General features: G+C 39.5%; 1 long non-coding RNA gene across 5 annotated transcripts in view; it reads right to left on the bottom strand.

The window, feature by feature from the left end:
* Positions 1-3,660: 3,660 nt before the first annotated feature.
* Positions 3,661-13,109, bottom strand: part of B230118I11Rik — a 28,581-nt gene continuing 19,132 nt past the window's right edge. For 2 of the 5 annotated variants that reach the window (XR_003953076.1, XR_882297.2), the window contains 2 exons: positions 12,725-12,794; positions 11,539-12,353 (listed from right to left, as the gene is read on the bottom strand). This is a non-coding gene — a long non-coding RNA (RIKEN cDNA B230118I11 gene). Of the gene's footprint in view, positions 4,982-5,985; positions 6,197-11,538; positions 12,795-13,109 lie in introns of those variants that run through there. The other 3 variants (XR_001782864.2, XR_003953075.1, XR_882296.2) reach the window with 2 other exon arrangements.

Raw genomic sequence — 13,109 nt, 5'->3', positions numbered from 1 at the left:
GGGAACACTTTAAAGCATGATCTCTATTAAACTGGAAAAACCTTCTTGATTTATCCAAACTACCAAAATCAAATCAAGAAAAGACCAACAACATATAACAAATGAAAAGATTAATAGAGGCTTCTGACTAAAAATAAGCCCAGGCCCAGATGGAGTCAAAGCAGACTTCTACCAGACTATTGAAGCTCCCCAGTCAACACCTCTTAACCACTACTAGTTCTCTAATACTAAAACAAAATACAGAGGACCAGAAGTCTGATGTGAGGATGTGTCTCCAAGAAATGGCTGGCTAAACAAGACCTGAGCAATGACGCTATTGATAAACATGATAAGATAACTAATGCCTGCTGACTGAGAGAGGGAAAATTATCCTCTCCCAAAGATGAACCTCCTAATTGGTTTTCCAATCCAACGTGGTCATCTCTGAAAGCTTAGCCACATAAACAACAAAAACACACACACTGTATATTGTATTTATATATTTGTGCATCTATCATCTCTCTATCTGTGTGGATGTAAAAATAATAAAAAGAGGTAGTGAATTTGATAGTAAGTGGGGTAACATGGGAGAAGACAGAGGGAGAGAAAGGAAAGCAGAAGTGACATAATTATATTTTACATTTTTAAAGATAATACATACTTATCCATACTTAATACAGTATAATAACACATTCTTCAGTTTCACCTCCAATTACTCAAAAGTACTGAGTGTGCCTTGTCACCAAGAAGAAAAATTCACCAACAAGCTATGCTTATAAACTAAACCAAATAGCCTCTTATTTTTAACAAATGAGCTCCAAATTTACCACAATCCTTCACATAGAAAACCAGTTAATGAATTTGGAACTATTTCTGTCAAATTTTAACATTATGCAAACTCCAGATGTTGTAGGTGACAAAGCAATAAGCCACATAACAGATTAAAAGGCATATACTACAAAGCATTTTACATTTTTATGCATTTATGTACTGATATAGGGCCTATTTCTGTAGCCCAAACAAGCCCTGAACCCACAATCCTCCTGCCTCAGCCTCCTAAGTAATTGACCTAGTTATTTGTCACTGATTACTAAAACCATCTTGAAGGAATAGGTCAGGTTTTCCTTTCAAATGTCTTCTGGGTATCATACTGTGATAGTTTGTATATACTTGGGCCAGGAAGTGCCACTATCAGAAGGTGTTGCTTTGTTGGAGTAGGTGTGTCACTGTGGGTGTGGGGTTTAATACTCTCATCCTAGCTGCCTGAAAATGAGTGTTCTTGTTAGCAGCCTTCAGATGAAGATGCAGAACTCTCAGCTCCTCCTGCACCATGCCTGCCTGGATACTGCCATGCTCCCACCTTGATAATGGACTGAACCTCTGAACCTGTAAGTCAACCCAATTAAACGTTATCCTTATAAGAGTTGCCTTGGTTGTGGTGTCTCTTCACAGCAGTAAAACCCTAACTAAGATACATACTATTGTGAACTAATTAGCAAGAGAAGGTCAGCAATTTTGAAATATTTGTCTTTATTTAAAAGACTAGAGTATGCCTCATTTCTAAGTGCACCAAGTTTTTAAATGCTTCCCTCGTGATAATTAGTGAGCCCTCTAGGGTGTCACAGATGAGTGACGCAGTTGAATGAATTCTGCAGGTCATTTCCTTGCAAACTTAGATTTGATAACTAAGATTATACAAGCTACCTAAGCCAAAAATCTCTCTGTACGATAAATCATTGCATGTTCCAACAAGTGAGGCCTTCGACAAACAGCACTTCCCATTATGAAACACCCACTCTTTCATCAAGGTCCAGGCAGACAAATGTGCTGTGTCCAACACGGAGAGATGTGTGGGCAGTGTCAGCCACAAAGTGGGTAAAAAGCGAGTGTAAATTTTAACATTTTCTTCACAGCCAAATAGTTAATCTTGCATCTTTCTGGGATCCCATCTACCCTGCACTTCAGAGACCACTGAACTAAGTTAAATGACTGCAGATTAACAGTAAGGCATGAGTTGTGGAATCAAGTGACTGGGTTAATCATAGGCAACATACAAGTGCAAGAGCTTTTGAAAAGCTCCCTCTCTGCCTTCAACCTGGGGAAGTCCCATTTCTGGGCTGCTTAGAAGTGAAATGCAAGAAACTGGAATCAGTGGGTAATCTTCATACTGGCATGTGTCTAAAAACAGTATTTCTAATTCCATGCTTTAAGGCATACTTGAGAAAGTGATAGGCTTATTTCTGAGAAAAATAAATGATAAACAAGAAATTTCATATAGAAAATGGCACCCCTAAGGTACAATTAGTAATAATTACTGATATTTCTAATGTTCTCTCTGGACAGAAAGCAGTTTCCTGATTATTAACCTGTTTAATGATCACAAGAAGTCTATGAAGCAGATATAATATTATCATTATTATACATTGAGGAAACCAAGGTCAAGACGAAAAACTTAACTTGTTGAAGATTATACATGTACAAAGTGGTAGTTAAGATTCATATCCAAGTGTTACTGCCTTTGCCTTCAAATCTTAAATGGAATAATATACTCAGGTACCTTGACCTTTGGGACAACATTAAACTGTGCTGTCTGCATCCTTCCATCCTCCAAGGACCAGATACACACGTGTTTATTATGGAAGTGTCAAGTGCAGCATTTTGATGGTTAACAGTGTCGCTTTGACAGGATCTATAATCACATAGAAGACAAGCTTCTGAGCATGTCTGTGAAAGGGGTTTCTCCAAGAAGTTGATTGAGGTTGGAATACCTATCCTATATGTGGGCTAGGACCACAGTCTAAAATAGAAATAAACAAATGAGCTATGCACCAGCATTCATCTGTGCTTCCTGACTGGAGACACTGTTATCAACTGCCTTGCAATCCTGCGACATGCCTTCCCTATCATGATAAGCTGGATCCTTTCCTACACTGTAAGACAACAGATCAAATATTGGGTCAAGCAATGTTAAAAATAACAAATGTAAGCCCGAGGTGGACGCTGCACACACATATACACCTTTATTCACAGCACTGAGGAGGCGGAAGCTGGCCATTCTCCAAGTTTGAGGGCAGCCTGGTCTACAGAGTAAGTTCCAAGACAGCCAGGGCTATGCAGAAACTTTGTTTTGAAACAACAAAAACTAACACAAAGATGAGTTCTTTTCATCTGTTAGCTATGCTTATTTTTACATATAGTCAAATACAGGGAAACAATGTGGCCAAAAGCTGATTAAGAAGGGTCACAACAATAATTCTCTTTCGCTGCGGCTTGATGGGTAGCTAGCATGGCTAAGGGGCAATATTCAGAGTAGTAACTGACAGAAAATTGCATCATTACCGATGAAATACATGGAAAGAATAAAGGAGGAAATATTAAATTCCTTTGGTTTTAGTACTTTGAAACTTAATGTAGCATCCTTCATAGGGCTAATTTGCTCTTCAAAGCAGCTTATTAATAGAAAAGAGAAATGAAATATTCCTGAGGGAATAGTTTTAGTATAGATGAAGGTCAGCTAATCTTTCCTTTAAAAACTGTTAATACCACAGAACTGAACACATTCAGCAAGTTTGCCCACACTTATTTTTCAATGTTAGCATATATATATATACATACATATATATATATATACATATATATATATGCATATACACAAGATAAGCATATAAAATCTCATAATAATAATAATATGATCAGGGAAGCCATAAAGCTTTAATTAATACTGTGAACCTGGGAACATTAATTCTGTTTCAACATTCTAATCATTAAAATGGAAAAATAATCATTTCCCTCTCTATTGGATTATCAAGAGAATATAATGAATGAATACATACAAAATCCTTAGCATATTGCCTGGGAATTAGTAAACTGAATAAATGTAAAATAATGATCATTAAAAATTAATATCCTCATCATTACTGTATAAGCAAGGGGTATAAAGACTTAATTCTCCTGGAATGCACTACAGAAAGTTCTTTAGGAGGAAAAGGAGAAAATTATATATTTTAAGGTTTTAGATTTAGTTTTTAATTATATGTATATTTGTGTGTGTGTGTGTGTGTGTGTGTGTGTGTGTGTTGGTGTGGGCACAAGAATACAGATGCCCATGAAGGCCACAGGCATCAGATCTCCCCAGAGCTGGAGTCTTGGATTATTATTATTGTAAGCTTCATTATGTGGCTATCAAGAATCCAACTCAGGTCCTCCATAAGAACAGCCCATGCTTTTAACTGATATCATCTCTCTAGCCGATGTAATTATATTTTAATTAAAAAACAAAGACTTTAAAGTTCTAAACCAGGAGAAGGTTTAAGGACAGTGCTCGAGTAATCAATCCATAAAAGAGTTTGACAAGAACAATGTTGAGAATTTATTCTCAATGTAAGTGAAATGTGCACCAAGAAGAAATGTCTTTTTTTTTTTTTTGGTTAATTTATCTATTTTTTCACTGTACATCCTGATAACAGCCGGTCTTAATTCTCTCCTCCCAGTCCTACCCATGTAAGTCCCTCCCCCCATTACTCCTCCCCCTTTGCATCAAAGAAGTGGACCCCGCCCCCTAGGGTACCACCCTGCCTTGAGACATCTAGTCCCAGCAGGACTAAGCACATCTTCTCCCACTGAGGCCCAACCAGGTAGTCAAGGTAGGAGAAGAGGATCCAGTGACAGGGAACACAATCAGGGACAGCCCCCATTCCAATTGATAGAGGACCCACATGAGGACAAGTTGCACCTCTACTCTAAATGTGTAGGGGTCTTAGATCCAGCCTCTGTCTGCTCTTTGGTTAGTAGTTCAGTCTCTGTGATCTCCCGTGGGCCCATGTTAGTTGATTCTGTAGGTTTTCTTTGGGTGTTCTTGATCTCTCTGGCTTGATCATTTCTATCCCCCACTCTTCCACAAGGCACCTGGAGCTTCTCCTGATGTCTGGCTGTGTATCTCTGCATCTGCCTCCATCTGCTGCTGGATAAAGCCTCTCGAGAGACAAATATGCTAGGTTCTTGTCTGTAAGAAAAGCACAGTATCATTAATAATGTCAACCTTGACCCTTGGGGCTCTCAGAGACTGAACCACCAAGCAAAGAGCATACACGGGCTGGACCTACTTTCCTGCATATATGCAGCAGATGTGCAGCTCAGTCTTTATGAGTGTCCCCCAACAACTTGAGCGGGGGCTGTCCCTAAAGCTGTTGCCTGTTTGTGGAATCCATTCCCCTAACTGGCCTACCTTGTCTGGCCTCAGTGGGAGAGGATGCAACTAGCCTTGCAGAGACTTGATGTGCCAGGGTTGGAGGATAGATACCCAGGGGGACCTCCACCTTCTCAAAGGAGAAGGGGGTAAGGTGGGAGGGACTTGTGAGGGGGGACCAGCTGGCGAACAGGATTTAAGTGGGTGAATAAATAATAAATAAATAAATAAATAAGCGGGAAAAAATGTGTCATGGATTGGCTCTCCCCCATGGAATGACTCTCAAGTTGGGGCAGTCATTGGTTGGCTGTTTCCTCCGTCTCTGCTCCATCTTTATCCCTGCACAACTTATAGAAATGACAATTTGGGGTTGAAGGATTTGTGAGTGGATTGATGTGCTCCTCCCTCCACTGGAAGTCCTGCCTGGCTATAGGAGGTGGGCACTTCAGTCTCCACATCCCCATCTGCTAGGAATCTCAGCTAGGATCACCCCCTTAGATTCTCCAGAGCCTGTCCCAGGTCTCCAGCTAGTCCCAGAGATGCACCTCAACAATTTCCATTCTCACTTCAAGCCCTCTCCTGCTGTTCTCCCCACACTCTATTCCATCCCCCTTCCTATCCTCACTTCCTCTCCATCCACCTCTGATGATTATTTTGTTTCCCTTTCTGAGTGAGATTTAAGCACCCTCCCTTGGGACCTCCTTATTACTTTGTTTCTTTGGGTCTATGGATTGTAGCATGTTTATCTTGAACTTTAAGGCTACTTACTGTCTACTTCTAAGTGAGTACATACCATATGTGCCTTTTTGGAACTGGGTTACCTCACTCAGGATGATATTCTCAAGTTTCATGCATTTGCCTGCAAAATTCATAATGCTTTTGTTTTTAATAGCTGAATAGTATTCCATTGTGTAAATGAATCACATTTTCTGTATCCATTCTTCAGTTGAGGGACATCTGGGTTGCTTCCAGTTTCTGGCTATTATGAATAAGGCAATTCCCATCAAACTTCCAACACAATTCTTTATAAACCTTGAAAGAACAAATCTCAATTTCATATGAAAAAAAAACAGGATAGTTAAAACAATTCTGTACACTAAAATCTTTGCTTTAGAGAAGCTTTTCAGTTTCATGAAGTTCCATTTATTGATTGTTGATTTTAGTGCCTGAGCTATTACTGTTCTGTTCAGAAATTTGTCTCCTGGAGAAATGGCAACTTTTAAGTAGTAGAGACATAGTTAGACATTGTTTCTCAAATTCCGTGGAAAGGATATAAACTACTCAGAAAGATGTGGACCCAATCCTTAAGTACAGTTTACACACACTCATTTGTTCAGCAGAAAATAAGTTTCATTCCCCCCCCCACACACACAATCTATGAATCTCTAATACAAATTTTGCTCACAAGATACAATGGGAAATTTCTGATGCCAATGTACAGTAAAATCATAACAGAATCTTGTTGTATGAGTTTTGACCAACGCCAATTCAAAGAACCACAAAGGCAACAGACCCTGCTCCTCGTCATTATCATTTTCACCTTTAAATGTCACCACCTGAAGAAATTAATAGGTATATTATGCTTTCCATTTGCAAATGAACAAATCCAGGTGTTTTTTTTTTTCAAGTGACTCAGGCTGAGAACTAGTCTGAATTTTCCATCCAACATTCTTCTCAGAAAAGCCAATACCACACCCACATAAGATTTTATTGGTTCTCTTTACCCCTAACCAATCTGAAAGTACTTTTCTTTCTGAATACAAAAGGATCAATTATGGCATTACCAAAATGAGATGGGCCTGTGAACTACACTGGCAATTTTATATCAAAGAAGTATGACCTTAGACTTGAAGATCTGTCAAGACTCTTCTTTGCTGGGCCAATCCTCTTTCATATTCTGGAGGTATAGTAAGTCTCTAAACTGATTTCAGTTACACATTTCACATAGTTAAGGTAAACATTTATTAAAATTCTGGCCATCTTCATAGCCTCTTGGAGGACATTGGTCTTCATGTTTAAAAGTAAAGTGGTTTTCATATATTTTACCAGCTGTTACATGACTTTTTCTGGAAGACATGAACAAACACATAAGTACCTCATACCGGGCCCAGTTGACAGAGCAAGGAAGTGACTCCACCCAATTAGCTTAGCAAACCAGTGAGCTCCTGGACTTACCGTAGCATGGGTAACTGCAAGGAAGAAAGAAAGAAAGAAAGAAAGAAAGAAAGAAAGAAAGAAAGAAAGAAAGAGAGAGAGAGAGAGAGAGAGAGAGAGAGAGGAAGGAAGGAAGGAAGGAAGGAAGGAAGGAAGGAAGGAAGGAAGAAAGGAAGGAAGAAAGAGAGAGGGGAGGGGAGGGAGAGAGGGAGGGAGAGAGGGAGGGAGAGAGGGAGGGAGGGGGAGGGAGGGAGGGGAGAGAGGGAGAGAGAGAGAGAAGGAAGGAAGGAAGGAAGGAAAGAAAGAAAGAAAGAAAGAAAGAAAGAAAGAAAGAAAGAAAAAAGAAAGCTGCATTATGAGCCAGAGCGAGCAGGACCAGAGAGAAAAGAAAAGGTGTCGGAAGACAGCTACAGTGTACTTACATATAATAAATAAATAAATAAATCTTTTTTTAAAAAAAAAAAAAAGAAAGAAAGAAAGCTGCATTGTATTTGTACTTCCTGAGATCATACGGAGCTAGGGCAGACACAGCTACAGGGTGTGCTGCAGGGAAGAGGAAATGACTGGCCACTCCAGTGAGCAGCTGATCAACATCACGACCACCTCCCACCACCCCCACCCCCACCCCCCACTCCACCCCCACAAGCTCTCCTTTCATGAGAGAATGGCAACAGCCCTGAAGTTGTGGAGGTCAGCATACAATTAGTCATACTTGCTCCAAATAACACGTTAATGGTTGTGCTATGCTCAGAGGACAGTGTGTGAGCAGCTTACCAAGCCTGGATTGATTGCTAAAAGTAATTTTCAAAGAAGACTAAAAGGGCATTTTTTTTTTTACAAGTAAGGTCAATTTTGAGGATGTGAGGCAAGACCGTATCTAGGGTGCAGAACTTAGATGACACAATCAGGAAGCCTTGCTCTTCCTGATGTTTTATATGCTAATAACGAACACAACTTTTGTGTTTTATTTCATACACCAGACAGACCTGCTCCAGTTATTTCCATGGAAATGAAAAACCCTAACACCTAATCTCTCTGTCTGGATCTTAGCCTTCACACCTCCAGCTTTGCTTCCATTTTCTATGGCAGTCAACTGGAAAGTGTTTAAGAAAGCCCTTTGGAATACGGGCGTGGCAACACATGCCTATAAATGCCTGTGTGCAGCAAGTTGAAGCAGGAGAATCCAGGAGTTGGAGGCTGTGGGAATTAGGGGCAATGATTGACAAACGGGATTTCCTAACAATAAAAAGGCTCTGCACCACAAAGGAAGTAATCGGTTGGTGAAGAGGAAGCCCACAATGTGGGAGAGAATCTTTTCAAGCTATACATCTGACAGAGGATTAACATTCAGAATACATAAAGAACTCAAAAAAACAGTCAAGGAAACCAACAACCCAATTCAAAAATGAGCTATGGGTATGTACAAAGAGTTCCCAAACAAAGAAATAAAAAATTACTTATAAACAACTCAAAAAGCCTTCAACAGCCTTAGCTGTGTTGAGTGCAGCAACTGACGCTGAAACACATACTTTTTTTGTTCACACTTAAGTGAGGCTCCTAGCCCCAATTCTTCAGATTTGAGTACATTATCCTGAGTAATCTCAGAAACTAGAAAGAGTAACAAGGGACCATTGGAAATAAGAGGAACTCTAGAGATGAGACTAGCAAGATGCAGGAGTTAAGGGGGTCAGAGGGAGGAACTGGAATAGGAGGAACTTAACTGGAAGAGAGAGCTGTATAGGAGACATAAATAACCCTAAGGAGGATTGAAAAATTATACTGAATCATACTATTTTATGTTACTCTAAAATTATATATAATACATTCAAGTGTAGGTATATACATATGTGTGTGGTTTAAATAAAGTTACACCACTTAGTGATTACTGACACCCAAGAGCCATAGTATATCTTAAAATGAATAAATAAATAAATAAATAAATAAATAAATCCAAGCATAAGGAACCTCCTTTAGAGTGTTGGCCATGGGAGTCTAAGAAACTCCAAAAATAGTATAGGCTATTGCTGTTGCCCTTGGATGCCTCCCAGAATTAAAGATAGGTTCCTATTGCTGAAGATACCACACACTTCAGACACAGGATTTGTAGGACTAGAGCTGGATCTAACACAAAAGCCTCTTCCCTCAGGACTGGCTTTCAAGGTGCTATGAAAGCTGCCAAAAGAGAAATGCAATGACAGTCCAACCCAACTCTGACACCTATGAAGCACAATAACCAGCCAGGCAAGATATCCTTAAAGGTACACTACTGGCGCTCAAATGTTGGTGAATGCCACTTTCCCAAACCAGTATAATCTCTAACTGCACTCTAAAACCCCTTGTGGCCACAGGTAAGAAAACAACTTTAATTGTGAAGTGTCCAGGCCCAAAATATATATCTATAACACAACCCCTACACCTAAGGCTCAGGGAACATTGTGGAAGAGTGGGTAGAAAGATTGTAAGCCAGAGGACCAGGAAGTCTTCTGTAAGATTGTGTCTTCTAGATAAGACTGGGAAGTTACAACCATGAAATCTCAACAATAGAGGTTACCTAAATCAAACCAGAGCAAAGAAAACAGCTGATATGCTAACATGGATGATGGGAAATCTCACAAGGCCATACTTCTAGAGAAATGGGCAGTTAGTGACTATTGAGAGGGAGAATCAGTTTTCCACAAGGATGAGCCTCCCCCTTCTCTAATTTGTTATCCAATACCAAGTGGCCAGCCCTGGAAACACATACAGACAAGCAGTGCTAAATGGTATCAGCAGATTGCATATATATATTTATGCATATATAATATATAATTTAAAAGCCTTGATTTTTAGAAGGAGCAAGGAGGCACAAGAGGGATAAGAGGGAAGAGGGGGTGAAAACAATGTAAATATAGAACACATATATGGAATTTAAATAATAAATTTTTGAAATGTAAGAAGAATTTTGAGTCTAGCCTAGGCTACATAGCAAGATCCTGTGTCAAAAAACAGTGAAAAGAAAACAAAGCAAGAAAGGGAGAGGGAAGAAGGGTAGTAGAAGAGAGATGGGGAGAAAAGAAGGAAGAAAAGAAAGGAAGGAAGGAAGGAAGGAAAGGAAAGGAAAGGAAAGGAAAGGAAAGGAAAGGAAAGGAAAGGAAAGGAAAGGAAAGGAAAGGAAAGGAAAGGAAAAGAGGGAGGGAGGGAGGGAGGGAGGGAGGGAGAGAGGGAGAGAGGGAGAGAGGGAGAGAGGGAGAGAGGGAGAGAGGGAGAGAGGGAGAGAGGGATGAAGGAAAAGAAGATGAGCTTGTCTTTGGGATATTCAGGCCAAGACTACCACAAGAGGGCTGTCTTCTTATTGTAGTCTTAACAGGTCTCTAAGATCAACCTGTACTCTACTTAATACTATAGAAGCCTGCCCCCTTGGGGAGCAAACTATCACAGGCACCCAATATACAGCCAATAAGCTAGAAGATGTTTATGTGCAGTCAGTACAACCATTCTTATCTATATGGGGCTGGGTTTCTGCAAACATACTGACTCTCAGTATTATGCACAATGCACAGACCTGTGTTGGCCTGTGGAAACAGATCTATCCTGTAAACCCCATTCTGCCAGTTCTGCTAATGAGACAAATTCTATATCAAGGGTCTAGTAGCTGTTTCCAGCTTTATGGGTTGGTATCCCATCATTTCACCAAGCTCCTCATATTCTGAAGAAGAGATGCAGAGGAAAAACTAGCGTTTTGACTTTTTTTCCTAATGGGAAATTCAGAATTTGGGGCCTGACTGTAGGGGAAATTTTGGCAAATGAAACTTGTTTCACCACACCCTACAAATCACAAGGCTTGGGTGACTGCCTACTCCCTCGACATAAAGCTGGCTCTAAGTCTAAAGAGACTCATATGGTGTCCAGCTGCCTCTCTCACTTAAGAGTCCAAGGCTTGGCCTTCCTCTTGTCTTTTGTAACCTAGATCCCATCACCTCCACACAGATCACTGGTGGGAGCCATATGTTCAGCATTTACATGCAATGAATTTATAATGGAAAATTCTAGTCAGACTTCTGCAATAGATATCTGGATGTTAGTCTTGTTATATGTCTCTGGACATGGAACAAAGCCATTTGGCAGTCATCTCCTTCCCCATATCCTATAAAAAGTAAAGTTAATATTTTTGTACTAAGGAAACTTTCTTGGCTGCAGATTATAAAGACTTTTGTAAATATTCTTGCAAGCATGTGATTTCCTTTTTTCTGTTTAGATTAATATATCACTTTCAGAGATGAAATTTAACTCTACATTTCTAAATATATTCTGTTTTTTTCCATAATCCAAAGGACAAATAGGCCAAATGCATGTAGTATATCATTCAATTGCAAAAGCCATCTTTCTAGCCGAGGTAGATGCTTCCTCATTTCATGATCTGTCCCAATTTATAACTTGCTTAGATACGGTCTTAATGATTCTCTGTGGATTAACCAACAATACCAACTATTTTGTATCAACTTTGATACTCTAATCATGAATTTCTGAAGTATACTCTTTATAAAGGCCACAAAACTTACTGCAGCAGTGAGCATACAGTAGTAACTCTTTAAAAGAGACTAGCAGAATCAAATTAAACTTCTTAATCTATTTCCATAAAATATTGTGGAGGACACTTTAACATAAAACCAAGTTATGTTTACTGGGGAGTGTAGAGGAATTTTAATTCAGCAACATGACTCCTGTGGCAAGGGATAATATCCAATGACCCAGGACCCTGTGATCTGGCTGGAATACAGAAATGCCACACACCTTTAATCCTCTGGCTAGAATACAGATATGTCTTTAGTACACACCTTTAATCCCAAACAACCACACCTAGTTGAGGGGAAGATAAATTGATGAGCCAGAGAAAGAATTGACAGAATGAGTCAGAAGTAGAATACAACCAGTGGAGTTGAACTTGGTGAAGTTTAGTTTAATACAGTTGAGTTCAGTTCAGTCAGTGAATTTCCTACAGTGCAGTTGAGTTCAGTTGCGTTTGTTGGTGAGTTCCATTCAGTTTGCGCAGTTCATGCTGTGAAGGTCAAGAGTTAGTTGAAGCCAGAGAAGAAGGAACCAGAAAATTAGAACAAATTGCCAGTTAGTTTGAGGCCAAGCAGAACAATTCAGTGATGAGCCAAAAGAAGCCAGTTCGAATCAGTTTATCTTAGAGTGGCGTTTGAGCCAGAACTGCTGAGCTGAAAGCAACCAGCCAGAGTTCAGAAAGAACTAGAATAGGTAAGCTTATTCAGTAGTAAGATTCCAAGATAACAATTATTTGGAGCAAATAAATATTAAATTTACAGAGTAAAACTCATCAGTATTGAAGGATGACAAGGAAATTTTTCTGGGAGCATGTTTCCTCATTATTGTGGTGGTTATAAAACTTTATATTAAAGTACTCACCAAAAGGCCAGTGAGATAGCTCAGTCAGTAAGTATACTTGTCTCCAACCCTGATGATATGAGTTCAGTCCCTGCAATGCACATGGTGGAAGGAGAGACCTGATTCTCATAGTCTTTTGACACTAAATATGCACACAAAGTCTGCTCACACACAAGTAAAATAAATTTTAAAACAAGCCTTTCACCGAAAGCAATTTTACTATGTTAGAATTTTTAGGATAAAACAGTTTTTATGATAAAAATAAAAGCAAACAAGTGAATAAATTGTAGTTAGAATTAGTTATCTTACTAATCTTAGGATTTAAGCTAACCTTGCTTTCTTGTCCAGTACTGACTACAATGCTTTCTCCAATCACCCTACATCTCTCAACTTAGAGTTGTGTGAC

Source organism: Mus musculus, chromosome X (genome assembly GCF_000001635.26).
Source record: "Mus musculus strain C57BL/6J chromosome X, GRCm38.p6 C57BL/6J".
Taxonomy (NCBI): domain Eukaryota; kingdom Metazoa; phylum Chordata; class Mammalia; order Rodentia; family Muridae; genus Mus; species Mus musculus.
Note: the sequence above shows the minus strand (reverse complement) of the source record. Positions and strands in the feature narration are given on the sequence as shown.